This window comes from Accipiter gentilis, chromosome Z (genome assembly GCF_929443795.1).
Source record: "Accipiter gentilis chromosome Z, bAccGen1.1, whole genome shotgun sequence".
NCBI lineage: Eukaryota > Metazoa > Chordata > Aves > Accipitriformes > Accipitridae > Astur > Astur gentilis.
The window spans coordinates 83,449,640-83,466,899 of NC_064919.1; the positions used below are offsets into that span (position 1 = coordinate 83,449,640).

Here is a 17,260-nt window from a genome sequence, read left to right on the forward strand (position 1 = left end):
GATGCAGGAAGGTCTGATAAAGCAAGGAATACACGTATCAACATTGGACCATTTCTATGAGCAGCAGGATGCAATATCAAGTCCTGTATTTTTTACTCTGTTGAGAATTTAGGATAGGATTTTAAAAACAGTTTCAGTTATATATATACATATATCTCTTGAGTTCTTGCTGAAAATTGAAGGGAAATGGATTGCTTATGCTCTTTTAAAAGTCTCAGCCTTAAATCTTTCTCAATAGTCGCTCATGTTGATTGATAATACTTCCTGTGAATAGACTTTCGTGTTGACCATTATCATTTATTCATGATGTATCTTTTACCCAAGGGCTTTCTTATATATCATTCAAAATATTTCACCTGCTACAGGAAAAAGTTCATAGACTTAGCTCCAAAATAGCAGACTAATAGGCAATTTAAGGGTAGGATTCTGCTTTGAGACTTACTCAGAATTTCAAATCTCTAAACTATCACCACTGGCATCCCAGGAGAGTTTATTAACTACCAAGCTACAGCATAGAGTGGATCAGGCCATATTCTATCCCATCCTCTTGAAACTGGATGAAGAAGAAGTAGGGCAGCGGTGGGGAGAAACACAGAAGACGTCAAACAAAAAGGATTCTATGCTCTTCTGGGGCGGGCGAGACAACATACGGAAATCTGTCTCTGTTCCCAGGTCTTTGCCTGACATCTGCTTTAGAAGACCATACTCAAGGTCCAAGTAATGGGCAGGGAGTGTTAATGACTAAACACAGAGACATACACCTTCTCCCTTACTCGCCCTCAGATCCTCGGGACCCAGAATTAGGGTTTCTCCGCAGCCCCCGTCCCCCGTGCACCCAATTTTCCTCTCTTTGCCTCAATCACCTGGAACTGTTCTGCACCATGATGAGTAGGGTAGTGTCCTTTGTAGGAGGAGCTGAACGAGGCCAGGATCCATCCCTTCAGGCTCAGCAGGCAATGGAAACCTTACGTGGAGTTAAACTTGTGGATTAAGGCTCCTGAATTTAGCTGTCCGTGTAGCTGCAGGCCACTATCTAAGGCCCTGTTATAGATAATGGCAAGCTAGTCAATGCAATTAATGGACTAGAGATTGCTTCTGCTGATGAAAAAGTTATCTCTTTAGTTACCTAATTACCTATTTTTTTGTTTAGCTGTTTTAGAGCGAGCTGAACATTCATAGAACTGAATGGAGCCACTAGCTCCCATGTAGACATCGGAAAGTAGATATTTTGGTATGGAACTTAAATCCCAGCCCAGACGACCTGTCTTCCCAGGTTAAAGATTTCATAAATCAAGTACTGTAACACTGTATGATTATTCTGCACAGCCCTAGAGCTCTGCTTAAGTGAGATGATCCACCTCTAGGAAGTGCTCAGAACTTTGTACGCTCATTTATAGCTATTTATGGCAAACTAAGAAGGAATTAGGTCACACGTCCCTGTTTAACTTACGGTAAGTGACTTTCTGCAGCATGAGGACTCCCAGGATCACTCCCCAGGAATGTTCAATGGCTTTCCTTGATTGCCAGGAGACTTTGGGTTCCTAAATTTATACACTGAATCATTCCAAGGGACTAAGTGCTCAGCTTTTAGGCACCGCCATTCTTGAGTTGGAGTCATTTACCTACACATTCTGGTTCACGCCTGCGCATAGTTATGACTTTAAGAATATGAATGAATTTACTTCTGCAATTTTTTATTACAACATGTTATTGCTGCTGATGTATTAGACTAAACAGCCAAAGTACTTTAGTGTCATGTTCGCAGTGATCCATTTTCAGAGGCATTAATTATTCTGTGTAAACTGGATTGGGGACATCCATTTGGTTTTCTGTTTTTAACTCAGTTAGTCATTTCCATTCTTATTTTTTGGTGTTGACTTTCACTTCTCAGCTTTTTCCCCTTAGCATCATTCCTCATTACAGAGTCAAGGACTCCAAGGTCAAACACAAACAAACCTTTTATTGGATTTCAAAAAAAGTGGTTTTTTTTCTCTCTTCACCAAGAATCCCAACATAGTAATATATACTAAGAAAAAGAATAAATACAATTTCTAATAAACATACTATAACCATTGCAATAATGTTTGCATATTATATACACAAGACAAAGGACTAAGATGTAATTAAACCTCTTTGTTATTTTTTTTAGTTCAAGTCCTACTCCAGATTTCACAGTTTACTTGTATCTTTACAGTAAGCAGAACCAAAATCCAAATTCACCTGGGATTGGTGGATGTTCAGAGGTACACTGAGACAGACCTAGAGGTTTTACAGATTTTTCAGTGGTTTTATTTTTATAATTTGCCTGGTTCTCTTATAAAAGAAAGCAACAGTATATCTGTGCAGTTGGCACACTAGTGCAGTTGGCACACTAATATCTTTTTTAATTGTTTCCTGATGTAAAAGTTATTTTTAAAAAAATTATTCAGGAATAGTACTAGATGCCATTTGCTACTCAAGAAGGGGAAAATATGAAACATTCCCAAGTCAGTAAATGCCAAAGGGAAGAGACAGAAGGAAATCACACCTCCTCAAAAGGAAATCAATTCTGAGAATTAAAGTGAAGATTTGTCATGCTTATAGCACTTTGCAGCTTGACATCAGTCTCTAATACTCTCTTGTGCATTATGACTAAGACTTAACTGAAAAGTGTGGTAAAAAATCTTTTGAAACAAAATCACCATTCTTTGGAGAGATGGTTTACTTGAGAACAAGCATCAAGTCTGGATAGAAACAAAATAAAAATTCTCTAAATTTGAAAGAAGGCAGCATAACTTTTTCCTTTTCTTTTTCCTTTATAATTTAATGTAGAAAAAACCTGTTACTAATCCTCATATGATTATCTATGTCTACCTGTCGTTGAAGAAAGTTAGCAAGAAAATCTCTCAATGATTATGCTGCTCTTAAATAGAGGTCACATTTGCTTTTAATCAGTTCTCAGGGATCTCATGTGATTTTTCAAAGATGAGAGAATGGCTTCACAATGACATAGAGCAGCTCCCTCAACATGCTCAGATGCATTCCATCCTGTTGTATCCAACTGCAGACACTCAGATTAACTAACTTGGGCCTGTTGATCCCCCTCTACTAAGGGCAGTGTATCTCTTCCTCAAACTTTCCTCAGAGGCATAAAGATGTGGGATGCGTAAGAGCACAGCTTGCCTGTAAAGGCTGGGACAGAGAAAGTCCTAAGTATGTTAGTCCTTTCCATGTTCCTCATCATTAGGCCACTCACTCCTTTCAGCAGCAGCCCCAAATTTTTCCTGGTCTTTGTTTAGTTGCCAGCATACCTGTAGAAACCTATCTCATTGCCTTTTACATCTTTCAAAAGTTTCAACTCTAGAAATGCTTTGGCTTTCATAATCCAATCCATTCCTGCCCAAGAATACTGCCACACTGATCCTTGGAAGAGTGTCCGTTTCCACATTTCATTCTTCTGTATATGCTTTTTCTACTAGCTTTTAGGAGAACAACTTAGCAAAGAAAATACTTAACCTCTGTTTTCTCTCTGCATCTTGATTTATCCTCTTTTATCTCACTTTTCATAACAAGCAAAAGAAAGCTTTTCAAAAAGAGCAATATTTTTAATTAATTTTAAAATTCATATTGCTTTCATAGAAATATAAATAGAACTTGCATGTTCCATTTCTTTCTTAGACATTAGAAACTTTTCCCAATAAGATCAGCATCCTAATGTCTCCAGAAGAAGAAATAAAGGCATCGAGCAGCAAAGTCAGAGAGAGTACACTTAGATACCTAGATCCTTATGAAGGATTGGTTTATGGGTTGCTATCAAACGTAACAGTTTGGGTCTAATGTTCAGGAAGGTGTATCACAAAGGACACTGAAGCCAAGCCTGGTTCTTTACTCTTTCCTAAGTATTTCCTCCTGAACAAAGCTTTGATCCAACTCAGAATAGGAATTGTTATGAAGGAACCTCTTCCACATCAGCATTTTACAGCAGCAGAACTGAAAAGTGAAGCCAATTCTCCTGGATCCCCGTGTTATGCATGGCTAATAGATAGCCTTGTCAGCCCCAAAAGGATAAAAGAAATAGGGGAAGAAGAGAAGAACTAACAAAAAAAAAGAGGACACAGGCAATGAGCAGGGGGTCACCATATCTGTCCCTTCTTTTTCATTGTGTGGCGATGTGTTTGAGGAGTAAACACCGTGCAATGCTTAGAAGTGCAGTCCTTCTCCATCCTCCTCAGAGGTGTAGTGCTTAGAAATTTAAAGATGCAGCACCTCAGAAACAAAGGTGTCATGTTTTTCAAACTACACACACACTCCACACATTTTGATGTCTGTTCTTTTTTTTATGATCTTGGCTGGTATCTCTGGAAGAGGTCAGAGTCTCCCCAGGGAGGCCAGCCTCACAGTTTGAGAAATGCCACTTTCTGTATCTTCTTGTCTTATGTTCTGCTTGACTTTAGAACTGGGAATCTGCTAACAGATGTTCTTAATCAAAGCTGTCTCCCTGATTACCACAGGGGTCATTCTTATTATGAAGGGGTTTTTTACATTTCTAGTGAACACTGGGGGAGGGGGGAGGTATGTTCTTGGAAACAGGCAGGATATTGTTCATCTGTGACAATGAACAAACAAGTGGAAAATGAATAAAAAGGACACAGGAAACTCAGTTGGGAGAGAAAAAAAAAAATCTTTCAGATAGTGAGTGAGGAACTCAAATGTAACGACCATACCACATAGAAGAAATATGTGCAAATGCATTGTTCACTTCAAAACAAAACAAAACAAAACAAAAAAAAACCAAAACCAAAACCAACCCAACAGAATTCTTGGTTACAAACAAGTTGAGAATTTCTTCTATCTCAGGAAAGTTTTTGCCAATATGGTTAAAAATTATTTTTTAGCAGCAAATGATTTCTTGAAGCCAAAGTACAACCCTCCCATCTCTCTCTGTTAATAAATTCTCTTACACACATAAACATCACAGTTGACTTCATTGGGATTACGTATCATTCACCTGGCACTGGTTGTCATAAAGTGTGCTTTCCTTTTCTTTTACCTCCTGAAATAGATTTACCCAAGGAAAACACACTCGTGAGAGGTGCTGTGATAATTATTTGGTTTTCACTAATTTTTTAGGTTGGGTTTTTGTTTTGCGGGTTTTTTTGGGGGGGAGGGGGGGGACGGGGGCGGGCGGCGTAAAAGCAAGTAGCTTTTAAAAGCTTATTTGTAAAAGCAAGCAGCAAAAAAACTGCAGCAGTTACTTTTCAAATGAGAAAGAATCCAGACAGGAGATTGGGTGGATATTCTATCTTACAACCACCATGATACCGCTACTAATTTAGATGCAAAGGATGGGACTTGTTTCATCTGGTTTCTGCCACTGAAGAGGTACTCACCTATTCTACGTTAGTTGTCAAGTCTCTCTCTACAGTCAGGAGAGAGAGATGATCGGCTCCAGAGAGTGATGCAACCCATCCTCAGAGAAGCGCTTAAGATACCAGGGATGGCTTTCCGTCGTACCTCTCTCACTACCTCAACAGAGACTAAATACCAGTCCAAGCCTCTGTGGTCCACAATATGAGCCACAGCCCCTGGCCAGTCATATCCTTCATGCATTTGGATGATAAGGCTTGTCCTCCTTTCCACTTTAAAATTTTCATTTATTTTCTACAAGGCTGTTTTATTTCTAACGGAGTTCAAAAGGTCAAGAGGATGTAACATTTAGTGCCTAAAGCCAATAGAGGATTTTTCCCTTCAGAGCACACAGCAGTGGGAAACGCTCAGTATGGGTTAAGTTATACTAGGAGATAATAAACAGATACCCTTTTTCCATCACAGAAATCAAAGTTCCAAACCTGCTGCCTTTGCTTGCGCACCATCTCTATGTTCCCAGCAATGACACAATGGAAAACAAGAAAGCACTGAACGATATCAGCATCACTTCACGTTCTCTTCCTTCTTCCCTCCTATTTCCAGTCATCCTTTGCAAACAGCAACAACAAAAGGCATTATATAGCAAAAGATACAGAAAAATTTGCAGCAGGTGGTACTCGGCCACCTGCGCCAGCCTAAACCATCTGCCACATCACTGGGAGGAAGGAAGGGAGCTGTATAAGAGCTCAGACACAGACCAAAGAAGATGCAGGGGCCCTGGCTTAAATACTGGAGGACAGGGACTGATTCTTCTCTGCATCAAGTCTCTGCACTGTTCTGGGTGTACATCAGACCCCTCTCTCGCGATCCTTTTTGCCTGCTCTAGTAATGATCCAGGAACAGTTCAAAATGGGATTAGTATAAATGAGAATTAGCCCATAAGCCTGCAGTGGAAGTGGATTATTATTATAATCAGTCCCTTGATTAATGATCAGTCAGTGTCTCACGCCTTATAATTACAGGAAGGAATCCTTGCTTCTGTTATAAAACAGCAATAGCCCTTTCCTTCTGTGAATTTGTACTGGGGACAAAATGCACATCACCGATGATGGGAACAGTATAAATAGAACATAAAAGATACAGTCCATGTTCCTAGCAGACTAATGTCTTTCTGAACTTAATCTGACAGCCTTCCAAGGCAATATTATGAACTCCACATTGTACAAAATCAGTAGCCTTTTCTTAACTCTGGGAATGTACACGTAAAAAGCTGAAATAGATACTAAAATTAATCTGTAATTTAGAAGACAACTAGCACCAACAATATCAACCCTGTTAAAAACAGTGCCTATTTATCTGGCCACTCCTCCCCATGTTTAAGCTAATTTATTTACCTGGAAAGGGAAAAAAGCATGAAGAAGGAGAATATTCATGACAGATGATCTTTGCTGGAAGACGCAGGTATAATTTTCACTTTTGCAATAAATAGCAGCATTACTTCTTAGCTGCTCATTTCCAGGGTTTTCTGGGGGTCCATGTACACTCTGGAAATGGAGGAGATGAGATAAGCTCGCCTAGGTAGACTGAATGACAGGGAGCACCTCAAGTCCTTGCCCATGGGCAAGAAGATGGTCCAAGCTGAGTCAACTGAACGGATGGTTGGCAATTTAAGAAACACTATTAGACTCGCACTGAACACGAAATGCAAGCATAATCTTATATCCCTAATTTTCACAAAATTTTGGCCAAAGACTTTCTAGAATAGCTTACTTCTCCTACCTTTCCCCCACACTTATGTTCTTCAGCATCAGCCTTCTCCCTCTAGAAAGAGATCTTCAGCCCCAGACAGGAGCTGGTATTACACTAGACCTCAGTTCAGGATTCTTTCTGAAGACTGATGTACTTGCATGGAAAGAGATGGATTCCTTTACACTGGTTAATACATCTTTAATCTCTGACTACTGGAGAGCCTTTATGAACCTCTGAATTCCTGAATATAAAGAATGAATTAGTTAAAAATAGACTTTCATTTCTTAATCTGAGTCACTACATCAGGTTAGTTCATGAGGACATTAGTCTCGTCTTCATTCAGATGAGTCTGAGACTTCGAACTGGTATGTCTAAATTTTCACCCTTTCTGAAAATCACCAGTTTGTAAGGTTAGTTTGATTACTGACTCTTTTAAATCATTGAGGAACACAATCTGTTTTCAGAATTTGTGAATTCATGTTGTTTCCCACATGTGGGCTTAAAAGATTCAGGTTCCCTTCTCTTTTCAGCTGTGATACTTCTTCCCATCATATCTGGTATTGCTCACAGTCACAGACCGTGCAGGATTAAGTCTCATGACAAGCAGGTGTAGATGTTCCTTCACACCCTGAACACTGATGGATCACTATTGCACTGCCCCGTTCACTAACTGTGGAACATTTTGTCTGCACTCACTATTCTGTATTCTTATACTGTTCTGCATTATGGCTGACTTACAAAGTAAGATTGAACCACATCAGCTTGGCAGAAAAAAAATAAGTAATGAAAAATAAATATAGAAAAAAAAGACAAATGAGAACAACTTCCAATAAAATAACTCAGGACTTCAAAAAATAACATCACACAGTGACCCTTCTTTCTTACTATGGACCTACTAAATAACCTGCACTGGCACGTAGACCATCCCTCCTTCTCCACACTGATGTTCCCAATGTTCCCACTCTAATTGCCCTCCTGCCTTCAGGTGATAATATATTTGCCAGTTTGCTGCAATTGTGCTTTTGTTAACTTTATTAATCCTGCTCTTCCAAAGATGGTTTGTCACATGCAGTAATGAAAATATGCACTCCATCACCTGGGAGATGATATCTACTTTTCATTCATCCCCAAATATGGATGAAATCACCATATCAATTCTCCACAATGCCAGTAAAAATGCCTCGGTGCTACACTCCCTAACTCAGAGAACTGTCTTTTTCTTTCATATTAATGCTAATGGTTTCTCTCTTAGGGATAAACACCTTAGTAATTTTCTCCTAAATGCAGGCACTGAAGCAATCTTCACTGTTAACTAGCTCTAAAACCCCCAACTGCATTTGGTTTATCGTGCACCGTATAATACTTTTCCCCCCTCCTCATTGGTATGCAAGAAAGACTAAAGCCAATTTTCACCTTTTATCACAAATGCATCATAAATGGTAAAGGGAAAGAATTAATAGCTCAGTAATTACATTTTAGTAAACAGCAGAGGAGAGAAAAAAAAAAACAACAAAAAAAGACAACAACCCACTAGTGAAGAGGTAATGACTGCAGCTGCAAGGAAGGGCTCGCCAGGGATTCAAACGAGCCCTCGTCAGCTTACGTGGGCATTGCAGACTTGCCATCTTCCCCAGTGAGGCTTGTGCAGCCTCGCAGAAGCGAAGCAGGAGGCTGTGGAGTCAGACACCTCATTGCTCTGATAAATGACTGCAAATGATATTCCGGCTTGCATATATATTCTCTCATGATGACTTCCATAACAAGTGTGCTTGCCTTAAAAATTCCACAACACAGGTATTTGTCTCTCCTCCCCTGTGCCCTACTCATCACCAGAGATATAATTTGAGCTAAAATTCTGAAAGGGGGGGGGGGGGGGGGGGGGGGGGGGAGAAGCAAACAACCTGCAGGGTGGCTGGTTTAGACTTTTGTAGCGTTTAATCAATTGTGCGTTCATTTCTGCCACTGAAATTTAGCTCAGTGTTTATCTGAGGGATGTGCTCCCTGGGGACTACATAAACCATCACCAATACGAATGCAAAATAGCTATTCTATAGCTGCGCTGATTTTCTATTGCTTACAATATTAAAATCTGGTATGAGTCTGTAACAGAGAAGGACTAAGTTGTCATTTCCCTATGACTTCCAGCATGAAGGAGATCCCACTGTTCTTTTTTCTTTGCATTTGCACAAATATTTGTGGTGCAAGTGAGATGGCTAGGTAGCGTTACATGCACAGTCACTGGATTGGCATCTATATGTACAGCCCTACAACACAGCTCTCAGTGACCTTCTGGGGACTTGGGGGAACAGAGTCTTAGCTGAAACAGCAGGAACGTGTGTCACCTCCACTGTGAGCAGTTCACAAAATGTCTCGAAGGTACCTTCACATGAAATTCAGCTCTCCGGCACTAAGAGATGTTCAGTGGGACCAATTTTTCTCTGGCAATTCAAACAAACATCTAACTTCTTAAGGACTTGATCGTTGCTTCATACATTCAACATACACTGAAGATTTCATCCAGATCAGTTTCTATGATATCTAGGTTCTAAAGTAAGTCAGGAATAGTTTAACTGAAGCTAATTCACTTCTGGTGGGGTAAATGACACCCATTTTCAGATCCAGAGCCTCTACGTCTTCCTATAAAACAGGAGAATAGTTTTCATTTCTTTAGAAAAAAGCTGTCAGGACAAAGAGTGAGCTCCAAAACTGTAAGTCATGAGGTATCTAGGTTGGATCAATAGATCCTGAAAAGATGCTGAGTAGCTTCTGAGATATGCCAAGACTGCCCAACACAAGGCCATAACTCATCTGCAATTCTAAAAGTTAGTGGAGTCTGACTTCTTCAGCTTGCTTCAAGGTGTTAGTCCTCTACCCTACTGCAAGCAAGAGAAGATCTGGTTTCTTACACAGGTACAGCCAATCCAGCTACTGCTAAGCTTTTGATTTTTGTCTTTTCGAAATAAAAGATTGCTCTCTGGCATGGCTTGTTTCACATCATCCCACTGCTCTGATAATGACATGGAACTCCCGTGGCAACAATTTATTCTCCTCAGCCATTAGGCACAAAATAAAAGCAGGCACAAAAATCTATGCAAGCTATGCAAGCTTTCTCCTATGCAAGTAAGAAAAATACATATCCGAAATACATCCAGTTTAAAAACAAACAAACAAAAAAACCCAAACCAAACCAAACCAGAAAAAAACCAAAACAGAAAATGTTCCATATTTTCACTAATTATTTTCTTGAATTTCTACTCTGCTCTTCATTTCCTCTTTTAAAAATCTGGATAAATGCAATAACATTCCTTAGATTATAAAGGAGAGGTGACAAGCAATGGAGTTAAAAATTTAGTGAGGTTTACTTTTTCTGGGGTTTTGTTTTTGAGGGGGCGGAAATTGGCAGAGGGAGGCATTGGGGGAGATGCCACTTCCAGGTTCTGGGGCAAAAGTATTGGAACTTCAGCTGTGAAAGATATCTTTTGGTTTTAGGCTTCTCCAGCCCCCACCTGCTAGTGCGAAATTAAAATAACATCTTTAGAAAGCCTCTTCCAGCTTTTGCAATTCAAAGGTTTGGATGATTCAGATAAGACTAGATAACTTTTTGCTCTCTTTTGTTTTTGCCTGGAGACACCATCATTCAAAGTATTAGTAAGAGTATCCAGCAGCTACAGAATAGCATAAAAGACAAATAAATTTTAAAAATTACAGTTCTTTGGGACAACCCACTTTTCTTGAGAAGCATTAGCACCCTGCTTTGCAAAAGTCCCTTCTCTTGGTCATTTGTTATTCCCAGGTCAAATGGCACCAGGTGGTGCTGTTACACATGCTTGTTTTCTCAACATGCAAACCAAGTTTTTAGTCCTTGAAATACCTTTTTGATTTGAATTTTGTGAAAATTGATACAGCTAGAAAACAGTTTTCTGTCCACTGGAGTCCCTGGTCTGCGCACAGCTGCTTGGTAACAAGTAGCTTTTGATAGACAAAACTCTGCAAAATAGAATTCCTACTGAGATTATCTAGGACAGTTGGATATATACACACACACACACACACACACACACACAGAAATCAGGACACAGTCACAGCATGTCCAACATCTGCTGAAAGTAACTTCAAAGGGCTTCAGTGCCGTTCAATAGTGAAAAGAAAAAGTATACAATACAGTTTGTAATGTTAGAAGAAAAGGTAAATTTACATAATTACAGTCTTGTGGAGGACCAGGATGAAGTCTAATCATATGGGATGTGTTTATATACATGTTTTCTATATGATGTACACCAGAACACAAAAAACCCTCCATGGAAATACTACAAGGAAAGATCTGGAAAGAAGAAAAAAGGATTTTGCTACTTTTATCAGAATTTGTAATAAAATATTTTCTTCTTTTAAAAGCTCTTATTTTAAAAAAGTCATAAATCATTCAGCAGTATCACTGTATTTTGGAACTTATTAGTTAAAAAAAAGACAAAGAACAGCAAGAGAGAAAGCATTTCAAGAGAAAACAAGAATTTATTGAAAAAGAACAGAAACCACTGGAAAGTATTCCTCCACCTGCAATATGGAACCACTAGCATTGACTTTACTGAAGTGGAATGGTAGCAAGGAGCAAGAAATCAGTATCACTAGACTCAATAAACTCTCATGGTCACCCTAAATGCCTGCTCTTCGCAACATCTTATTGCACCTGTTTGTCAGAAAGATAAATGCAGACCTAGAAATACAAACTGATTCATCCTTTATTGCACTATGAGTCATTCATTGACATGGATGGGAAAGGAAGTTGGGAATCTTAGTTGCTAGTTGTCTGTTCTTGCTAAACTAATATACTCTTTTTTTGATGGTATATGCCTAGATCTTTTCCTACTGAAGCCAAAGAATATTTTGCCCATAATTTGAAGGAAATTGGAGTCGGGTCTGCAATTTCACCTATGATTTACTGGAACTGTTTTTTTCACTCAGTATCTGTGCCAAATAAATGCTTCTGCAAAATCTGTTCGTTCCCAAATAAAATGACTTGGTCATGGGAGAGATTTTAGTTCTTCCTAGAAAGTATAGAACAGTTTGTATTGAGAATCCACCAAATTTTCAGTGCTATGGTTTGACTTGCCTATGAAACAACAACATATAAAGAAAATAAAATTAATGATGTTCTTCACCTAATACACTGTGTTAATGGTTGCTGCTTAGTTCTCTACTACTATGCTTTAAAAATAAAATGGATTTCATTTACCCACTGCAGTACCTAGCAGAAAGTGCACTGAAATTATTTCCTCCTTAAAAGAACACACTGTAAAGGCCCATTAAAATATAATTACCACCAAAAAGGCATTTTACATTTCCTTGAGATAAGCTGTAGTGGTGTAGTTTGAAATTCGACTTCCATTGATTCAGGATTAGAGCAGCATGTTTAGATAATAAGCAGAAGGATCTCAGATAACAGCCCGAGTGAGTCATCGGACTATAGTGTTTAGTCTGAGAAAGTGTGTTTATCTGAAGGGCTCTTGGGACTAATACGGTTCCTCTTCAAAGCTTGAAGCAGGGGGCAAAAATCATAGTCCTGGAGGTTGGCAGGATAAACATGTCCTGTGATTTGCTAGCAATTTGAGAGATGGATTTCACTACACAGCACACTGCTGTTGTCAGGTTGAAAAGTGTCTGCCTGGAAATGAATTCATGTGCACACAGCTCCAGACAAAGGAAAATCTCCCTGAAATGGCATGCCATCACATTTTAAGGCCAATTTTTCAAGTCTCTGACTCACACCTGGGAAATATACTGGTGCACTAAGTTTATCATAAAAAGCTCACGTTTTAACAAGCAAAAATTGGTGCAATAATCTTGAGATGTACTGTCTCACTGACAGGTAGAGAAATCCATTTTTCTGCATATTTGCCTGCTTCGAGTCTGAAAACAATTTTGTCTTTTCTACATAGGGTCATCTCAGATTGTTTTTCAGTGAAGGGAACTCTGATGCTCTTTAAACGTTCCGTGTGAGGCCTAAACAGGGAGGTTGGGTAATGTGTCATCAGGAGGAAAGCTGTGGCAAGAATAAAAGCTCTGGTGTCAGTCAACAGTTTATAAATACAGCAGGAGAGATAACTGCTGTGTATGCTCCACGAGGAGGAATTCAAACTGGGCTCCAGAAGTAGCAACATATTTTTAAGTTAGAAGAGAGAGTGAGAAAGCATGAATGAGTGAACAGAAGGTTTCTATAACTCTGTGTGGAAGCTTTTTGTGCACGGTTGGAGCAGCTGGGGGTTGTCACTATCTGAGAATAATCGTGAAGGGAATGGAACACAAAATAAAGGATTTGAGGTCTGAACGTCCTTTCATTTGCACCCACAAGTTTCCTGGAAATCAAAGAGTTTACATCAGTTTAAATGAAAAATATTTAAGAGCAGATGAGGCTTATGACACATTGGATAAGAAAAGGGAAATCCCAGAACTACCTCCCTGCCAACACCTCTCCCAACCTTAAGGGCTAGAGAGAGGCACATGGGCGAATTTCAAAGGCGAGTTACTAAAAAAATGTCCCACGAACCTGGTTGAACAAGGAAGCTCAAGCTGCCTTTATATTTGCATTTGCAGATTTCCATTAAGGTTTTATTACTTATTCCACATGCCAAATTGTAGCTAGCCTAAAGGGTTAAAAGCTAAATAAATAAAATTCATTCAGAACCTTAGTCTCACATTTACTCTGCTTTTATTTGCTTTTGGGGTTTGTTTTAATTGAAATGTAGATGCAAAAAGAAACCTTTTGGTTTAAGAAGAGAACTTCTAGTTAAAGAAGAGCAAAAGGCATCACTGATAGCTTCTTCTAGCAGCAACTGTGAGGCTAAGGATGCATGTCTTCTAGATTCAGTTGTGCCATTGAAAAAGACAATGAACATCAATTTTTCGTTCCTTTCCTTCTTGCTGCATGCCACGTTTGCAAGCCTTGTGGCAGGAACTGCTCAAGCAAGTGCTGTTTATGGTAATTTGGCTATGAGCAGCTACATCTGCAATACCTGCTCTTAAAACTCTCCGAGGCAAAGGTAACCTTATTCTGTCGGAAGTTGACTGCCGTGGTAAAGACAAGCTACGCCGCTTGCAGGTGTACGGGCTGGTGAAAAGCAGGGGTAGTGAGTTCAGTAAAGCATAACTACTTACACTAGGCCTACAGACATTAAGAATGTGCGTCCTGTTATATCTTCAGTGGAAAAATGATATCACAAGAGCACTAGAGGACAATTGAGGACGTAGAAAATATGCATCCGGAGTTCATGAAACATCAGTCTGCTTCCCGAGAGGAGCAATCTGATGTATTTAAAGACATCTGTGTATATGCATAGGAAGAAGAAAACCAATAACTAGACAAGCAATACTAATGGTTTATTCATGTTTCTAGTTTTCACTTTGAATGTTTTTTAACTTCAGAAAGTTGAGAACCAGAAATGTATTTCTGAAGCACCATTTGTGGTTTTGGTGCTCCAAATTGTATCTATCAGTTAAAATATCAAAGATTTTTATCCAGTTTCAGGTATGAAATCAGATGTGGATTATTAACTCTGGACTTGAAAATCAAGAACTATATTAATTATTAATAAATCACAATATTTGGCCAGTGTTGAAGTGTTCAATTAGTGCACAGATACAGCAGGGAAAGGAGGAGCATATCTGGTGAAGCATATTCTCTAGAAAAACAACAAAATACATTAACTTCAGTTGGTTTCTCTATTGACTTCTTGTGTTTCCTAAATAAGGAAGAATTACAATTTTAGCTCCTTGATCTTCTGAAGTGATTAAAGACATTATTCAAAGTTGATGATGAAGTATTTATGGCTGCAAGGACACCCAGAGAGAAATGAGATTTCCGCGATGTGATTTAGAAGCTGTAACATTATCTCTGCTTTAACATCAAACCCAGCGAGCTACCGTCAGAGCACACCATCATCAGCGTAACTGGGTGCTTTGGATTTTTACCTTGAGTCCCCAAAGTCACAGTAGGATTTCAGTTTGAACTTCAGTGAGACTAACATTAAGCTCTCTGTGAGGGAAGAGTCTGTTTTAGCTGTTGACTTCAATCGGAGCTGGATTAGGTCTTGATTTATTCTGGAGCTATGTAGTGCAGATAGAGAGGCAACAAATTCAAGGACATCTGCAAAGAGAAGCAGCTAATTCTAGGATACTTAGAATGGACAGTTTCTGAAAAATAGGGGTGTAGGAAAGTGGGAAGAGCTTCCTAGCACAGATACACGGAGACACATTTCCGTGATGACAGTCTGCACTGGAAAAACAGGGAAATTTAAAGCTGAGATTTTCTCATACCAATGCAACTTGGATTTTGAGGTAGAATAGCTATGCCCAGGCTGTACAATGTCCTGGGCTGATGTATCTGCAGAGCGTGGTGCTAATGGCACAGGTCTCTGCTTGCTCCAAAATCTCTGCACCACATTTCATTATGTGGTTATTACATGCCACGAGCCTCTAGTATTATGGATACTTTGGTCCCTTCTTGAAACAACACTCTCCAGACTTTCTCTACTATTGTTCTCACCAGCTTTCACTGTTTGCATTATTCTGATTTCTTTTCTTACCTTACAACTATCGGCTCTGTTAAAATTCATAATATTGGCAATAAGTGCGTGCTCGCCCCCCCAACTCCCAGTTAAAAGTGAGGGTTTGTTCTAGCTTTTTTATATGATCAAAAATTAAAAAAAACATGTAAAAATTGTACAGTTTTGTGGGGAACTTTTCCTAATAAGTGAGCATGACTGACAAAATATGAGCTTTGTATAAATTGGAAAAGATAATATTTTCAGCTACTTAAAAGGCCAATGCATAAGGATATTTTTTTCCCTTTTTCCTGAATCTAAAAAATTTCAAAAAGGATTGAAGATTGTGTTCCAATTTATTTTTTTTATTTCATTTTAAGAGAAGTGGACAGAAAATGAAATATCATTTAAAAAATACTTGTTCTAATTTAGAAAAGAGGCTTTGATTTTGGTGGGGGCTTAGGAAGAGAAGGAAACTCTCAATATCTGATACTATCATTTTTTTATCAACAACACAAACTTTTATGTTTCTAGTAGCAAAAACAAATGGAAAAAGAATCAAAGTAGAAGAAATTATTCTTTTGGGGTTTTATAACTTATTACTCCACAGCTCAAAATAAAAGCAGACTATCTATTTTTGATTCATTCATCATCCATTCTTTGCTTTGATTTTAAGCTGCTTTATTTTCTTTGTATAAATATTTGCATTAATGATGCAAATTTAGGATCAGGTAGCTCATCTTCTCTGCACAGGTCTGTAAGCACGAGCACAACACAAGGAACTCTGTATCTACTGTACCCTCTTCTATGGTTTGCAGAATTTAACTCCTGCACTCTCTCACTCGTCACGGCAAATTAGGAACACACCTATGAATATGAATAAATGCTGTAATAACACCTTGCTCCTCTTTTCATTAGCAAAAAGCTGGACACATAAACTCTGATTCATCATCTCTCTTCAGCTCTGGGTAAGGAAGTATTTTACTTTTTAGCATTTTAACTCTACGAAATAGGACTAAAGGCAATTTAGGAGTAGAATGAAGTAGATTTAGACAGTGAACTATATTAAAGACTAACACAGGAGGTCCCTAACACATAAAGCCTTACAAGACTAAGCAGCCGAAGGTATAATTTCACTAATTACCATGTACTAATGACAATACAGGGCTGAAGTTACTAGTCTCAGACTTCCTGAGTGAGCAAAGAAGTTGTTGCTTCCTTTTCTCCAACAGAAGTACAGGTATTTTCAGACATATTGGGTAGCAACTACGATGTTCCTTCTTTCCCCCAGCCAAATCATTGCTGAAGCTATGCTAGGACTATTAAGCATGACAAACTTCTTGGGCCTGTTATAATAACAAATTCGAGGTCAATTAAATTCACAGCTTTGGAGACATGCCTTGAAATTTAGCTTAAATTTTCTGGAGAATCAAACACTTTCACAGGAGACTCAGCAGCAAGTCACTGGTTAACTGCTGAGACTGTATAATTTTGGGTCAAGGAAGAATAATTCAGGGCATCTTTTGATTCCTGAAACTGGGTTGAGTTCACTTTGAAATTGGCCTATATTTCATTCACATGTAAAACTCATGCCGCAATCCCCCTGAACTACTTTCAATTTATATGACTTG

The 17,260-nt window shown here is 38.8% G+C and overlaps 1 protein-coding gene across 1 annotated transcript in view; it reads right to left on the reverse strand.

Moving 5' to 3' along the window:
* Window positions 1–17,260, reverse strand: part of RIT2 (Ras like without CAAX 2) — a 174,216-nt gene that overhangs the window by 85,708 nt on the left and 71,248 nt on the right. The window lies entirely within an intron of this gene.